This window comes from Rhinoderma darwinii, chromosome 4 (genome assembly GCF_050947455.1).
Source record: "Rhinoderma darwinii isolate aRhiDar2 chromosome 4, aRhiDar2.hap1, whole genome shotgun sequence".
Lineage (NCBI taxonomy): Eukaryota > Metazoa > Chordata > Amphibia > Anura > Rhinodermatidae > Rhinoderma > Rhinoderma darwinii.
The window spans coordinates 260,010,336-260,016,215 of NC_134690.1; the positions used below are offsets into that span (position 1 = coordinate 260,010,336).

Here is a 5,880-nt window from a genome sequence, read left to right on the forward strand (position 1 = left end):
TCGATAGTAAGACTGTTCAGGAGGAAATGTAAATATCGTGCGCCAAATATATAACGGCACCGATATCTAAATAACGGAGGTAGGTAGAAAAAAAATGTGAAGTGCCCCAGGGTTTGTGCAGCCCTCCCTATTACATGCTGCGCTCAGCTGCACATGTATGGGGAGGTGAAAGGTTCTCTTTGCTAAAACTGTTGTGGCCATTGCATAATACTTAAACTGTTGCATTAAATGAGCCATATGCTCCCTGTGTAGTGCCAAATTTACTATGTACTTGCACCAGACATGAGAGCTGTAATCTACTTGGTTGCTGTGGGCAATTGCTCCACTTTTCCCTTTCATTTGTTTTGCTAAATCTCCCCAAATGTGCGCCATTTCTGCCAAATCATAAACGCATTGTAAAGTATCATTTTCACAACACTATTGATAAATAGTACATTAGCAATAAAACATAGATACACACTTGGTGCTTTGTTTCCTTGTAGTCTATACCACCCTGGTCCTCAATACTCAAGGATAATATTCCCTCTCGACTAGTTCCAGCACACTACTGTACTCTAAAGCCAGGCTAGCAGAATATATGGACATTGTAAGGCACTATTGTGTTGCACACATATGGCATATAGTATAAAATCCCCATGCCTCCCCTTATTTTTCATGATATGGCTGTCCTGGACAGTACTAACCATCTGACGGAGCACTCTGTTATTGTGCCCCTGAATGCCAATAACTGGGGTGAATTTTTCTTTTTTTAATATGTCTCTTCTATCTTTTTTCCAGAGCAAGCATCACAATCACATAAATTCTACCAAAGAAGACCTACAGCCATTTTTATGCATCATACTACCTACAACAGCATTGCTAGTAATAGGTTTTTGTGTACTTTTTCTATATCGGAAGTGCCGGCGTAAGATCCCACAAGGCCAAATTTTTGCCATAAGTTTACAGGAGAATCACCAGGAAAGAGAAATGGACTTCTTCTCCACTTTACCCTGGAGTACAGAGCCTTTTCAGTACTGTACACTGGTACCAGATGCCTCTTTTCTAACTATATGCTTACCTCCGCCATATGAAGAGGCCATCCTGAAGGCATCAAGTGATTCTTGCATCAGTATCTATCAGGATCCAGTGCCTCCATATGAAGAAAGAGCACGTAGGTCAAGCAAATAATATTAAGACTTCAGAATGTACTATAGATTTTGCAAGTGGACTTCGGCTGGACCTTGAAGTCCAAGGACAAATGGATTATGTAGCTGCAACCACTGTAAGGGCTTTTTACAATATAGATTGTATAAACTGCAACTGTATAATGTTTTTTTTATTGTATAAAGATCATACAAAATTAGGAATTTAGGGCTGCAATGGTTATAATAGTCACAACAATGACAACAATGCTAACTCTATATACATAGATTCTCTAATGCTCTGGTGCACAATGAAATTAAAGGGGTAGTCCTATCTTACAAAGTTATGGCATATCGTGGAGATATTCCATCACTTTATGATCGGTGGGGGTCTGATCTCTGGGATCCCCACCGAACCCGAGAATGAAGGGGCCACATCATTTCTTTAAGTAGTCTGTACTGATTTACCCTGCAATGCAGCGTCCCAGGACCCCCGCTGTGCAGGGAACTGTGGATTTTCTGCAGCATTGATCCAGCTCTTGGCTCTAGTTAATAAAAAAAGAACAAATAAAGAAGGGGTTGTTTATCCATGGAAAACCATTTAAAGCTCACTGGTCATCAGTCAGTTCACATACATCTAAAAGATATTCCATAAGATTTAAATAAGTAGGCGGTATATGAGTCCACTTACAGAGGACCTGTTACCTTTCCTGAATTGTCTGTTTTAATAAATAATTGTATTTTCCATGAAGTTACAATTCTGGAGCATCTTTTCTTAGAACTCTATGTTGTGCCATTCCTCTGTTATTCCTCCCAGAAATTTATGACCAAATTGACACTGCATGTTACCAGTTGGGGGTGTGTCCCTACACAGTCTGTCAATGTCCAATCAGTGCTGACAGAATGAGACTGTGTTGGGACACACCCCTTTGACGATACATTTCTAGGAGGAATAGCACAAGGCACATTTCCAATAAAATATGTTCCAAATTGTTATTTCATGGGAAATAGAATTATTTAATAAAACAGACGTGTCAGGAGAAGTGACAGTTCCTCTTTATTATCACCTTCAACCACAGTTTAGTGTCTAAATAATCATTCCAGCAGCTCCAATAATAATAATTTCAGATGATAGAACATTGTGAGGGAATCTTTGCCTAACTTCTACTTTCTTTTTCTTCTTGATAAATCAACATTCACATCAGAACTTTTCGATTTATCAGCACCACTTCACCGCCTACTTAACCAACGTCTGGCACTGGGGCTGCTGTAAGCACAGTGCAGTTCACCCTGCACAGCAGTTTGTTTTATCTGTTCAATTGACAAACATCACAAGTGAAATGTGTATAAAACCAGGTTTACATAGTAGGTTTCTTTGAAATTAGAAGGATTGTAGTGAAAGTGATACCTTTTATTGGCTAACTAGTAGTGTTAGGTATAACGAACAATGGGCGAATTTATTAAGACTGCATTTCATAAAGCAGTTCTAATAGAATGAAACGTTGGAGAAGGATGCAACATATTTTTTAATAAATGTGTCGCATCTTTTGGCCGGCGGTTCACTACAATTATGGTGCATTGAACGCACCCATGCACCATCCATTCCCCGCCATCAGCCATAAAATAAAATAAAAAACACATACGTAACTCATCCCTCCACTTCTTTTCTTCCCTCCGGGTCCCCTCAGGCTCCCTTAGCTTTCCAGCGCGGCACATACAAGGTCCTAGTTCTGAGCAGCGTCATGGCCTTATATGCGACGTAGCACTCAATATCGTCAGTGCTGCATTGCCTGGCGTCATTACACACTGAGGTAGCCTGAGGGGATCCGTAGGGGAGAAGAGGAGCGGTGAGGTGAGCATTAATGTTTTTTTTTCAATTCTATTTTTTATGTAATTGTCCACTGGGGTGGTGATTGGGCAGGTTGCTCAATCAGCAGGCTGAGGTGCACGTCCCAGCACAGGCCTCTGCCTTACTACGCTCCACAGAGTAGAATCTACGCCAGCTACGAGCTGGCGTAGATTTCCACTATAATTTACGCAATTTTTCTGGTGAAAGTTATAATAAATATGTTGAGCCGCCATTGACCCACCCCCTTTTGTGAAGTCACGCCCATTTTCACAAAATTGGAAAAGATGGTGCAAAAAACCTTTTGGGCCCTTTTGCGACTTTTCTACGCCAAAAAACGTAGAAACGTTGATAAATTCCCCCCAATGTGTTTTGATAGCTTGCACTCTCAGCCTTTTCAGTTAGCTTTTATATTGCATCTTCATCTTATACATTGTTACTTTTATTGATGGCAACACCATACAGCACTCTTCTACTAATATGAAGATTTCATGGACAAAACCACAACAGTTGTATGGATGATACTTATTGGATCAAAGATCTGTAGCAAAGTTAACTGTCGACTGCACCTGAAACTGTGCAATTGTACTAATAAATCCAGCTGTAACCAAATAAAGTAAATAATACTATCAAACCCAATAAAATCTACAATGGTCAACCCAAATGTTGTATTCTTGAAGATCATGTAACTAACCTAGCAGTCCTCTTGTATTAACTGTTGAAGACCTCCTTCACACACAGAATTTTTCTGCATAAAAAAACACTTCCAAATATGCTAGGATTATTAAAAAATTTTTAGTGGTGTTTTTTTGTAGCGTTTTTGATTTAATGTCATTTTGTAAAAAAAAAAAATGTCGCCCATTTTTTAAGACCTATAGACAAGCCTATGGGAAAAACACCATACCAAGACCAGGTTGCATTTGGAAAAAAAAGGCTACTGACCACAAAAACTCCTCAAAAACGTCACAAACTAAAATGCAGTTGTGTGTAGTGCATTTATATTTTACGATTCAAGGCCAGCATCGCCCACAACCTTTGGATGCAGTTTTTGGTAAAGTTTGTGGCTCCGTTTTTTTTATTCAAACACAAGGTAAACACAAGACATAAAAAAGGAGCTGTATCAGTCCTTTCTTCATACATTTTATTCCTTTTGTATCCACTCCTGGCTTCGGCTAAAAAAAATTGAGCTGAAAACTGCATCAAAAACTGTATGTGTGAACCTGGCCTCAATGTAACATCTGGCCGCACTCAAAAAATGCATTAAAAAACACAATAAAAACGCATTAAAAGTGCACAAAAACACAGCGAATCGCTGAGTGTGAATCCAGCCTAAAGTCTACAAACATGTAGAGGTGCAAAAGATGTACGTTGATGAGATACCAATGTGTTGCATGGAAGCCATTGCATTCAAGACAATATAAGTCATTTATTAGGACCCAGAATCTCATCAAAATAAAACAGGTCTACTAAAAGAGGACTGCCATCAGAGAAGTACGACTGGCGCTGCTGTCAGGTGTCCAGTCCAAAAAAGTGCCACCCCTACCGGTCAACTCTCACCTTCTGCCTAGTAGCCGTTCCACAGAATTTTCACAATTTCCCTTATATTAAATTAACAAATCCTATTATATGGACAATATACTGTAGTGTAAAAATGGGGACAGCATGCAACAAACTACAAGCTTCAATTTTTCTTCTGCTTTCTAATAGCCCACAAAATATGCGGCTGAGCGGAAGATGGAAGAAGATGAGGTCGCGGAGAGCTGGGAAGAAGCGGCCGATAGCGGGGAAATAGATCGACGGTTAGAGAAGAAGCTGCAGATCACACAGAGGGAGAGCAAATCAAAGTCTCTACTCAAAACGCCCGTGGTTATTCAAGACGACTCTCTTCCGGCTGGTCCACCGCCACAGATCAGGATCCTTAAGAGGCCTACGAGCAACGGATTGTCAAGTAACCCCCATGCCAGCAGCCGGCCGACCGTGCCTGTGAAGTCTTTGGCGCAGAGGGAGGCAGAGTACGCAGAAGCCAGGAAACGTATCCTCGGCAGTGCGAGTCCGGAGGAGGAGCCAGAGAAGGCAATTGACAGGCCTGCCCGAATCAACCAATCAGAGGACACCCGACCATCTAATCACGTGATCCGGCAGCCGCTGGGTCCGGACGGTTCACAAGGTTTCAAACAGTGCAGATAGAGATACGTGGAGAATGACGCCATGGGCCTCACCGGCCTGTCACACCAATGGACATGAGCAGAGGGAGTCGCCTCATTTACTTGCACTTTGATGACCTTTTGCTCCGCCCACTGTGACCTTAAACCCCGTGCACTGTGACCCCCCTCCGCCACCCCTGTAGTTCCGACCACTGTGATTGGCGCATTGCCACAGGCTGCCCCGGATCTTATCGCAAGGGAAAGTGTGCGCATGTGCAGTAGATGGGTGGGCAGGGAGCGGGCAGAGCTGGGGGCGCCCGGTGCCTGCAACTGCCTCTTCTATGGAAGTTACCGCCAGCAATAACGATATGTTAGTCCCGTCTCTAGGGGGAAGCGGGTCTCATGTCCCCCCTCCCCCGTCTCATGAGTTTTCTTTGAGTGCATGTCTGCCTCCTCTCGCTGCACAAGACGTTCTCCATGAGGATTCCCCCTCCTCTTCAGGTGTCGTGCGCATGAGCGAGTTTTTAATAGTTTAAAGAAAATATGTGTTTTGGGGCCTACATATTAAAAGATATATAGGGAAAAGATTATGTATTCACCCCAGGTGTCCACCAAAAGTACACAGTGTGGTCCAAGTTGGAGGACCGGAGATGTAAAAAGGGAGCTCCTGACTATTTGTCTCTACGGGGTCCATATACTTCAGCCCTGTTCATAAATAATATGTAATGCCCCTCATATACTTATAATAAAGAAGGACAGCCAGCAAACA

The 5,880-nt window shown here is 42.2% G+C and overlaps 1 pseudogene; it reads left to right on the plus strand.

The window, feature by feature from the left end:
• Positions 1–4,691: 4,691 nt before the first annotated feature.
• LOC142761096 (SUZ RNA-binding domain-containing pseudogene) lies at positions 4,692–5,650 on the plus strand (annotated as a pseudogene).
• Positions 5,651–5,880: the final 230 nt, after the last annotated feature.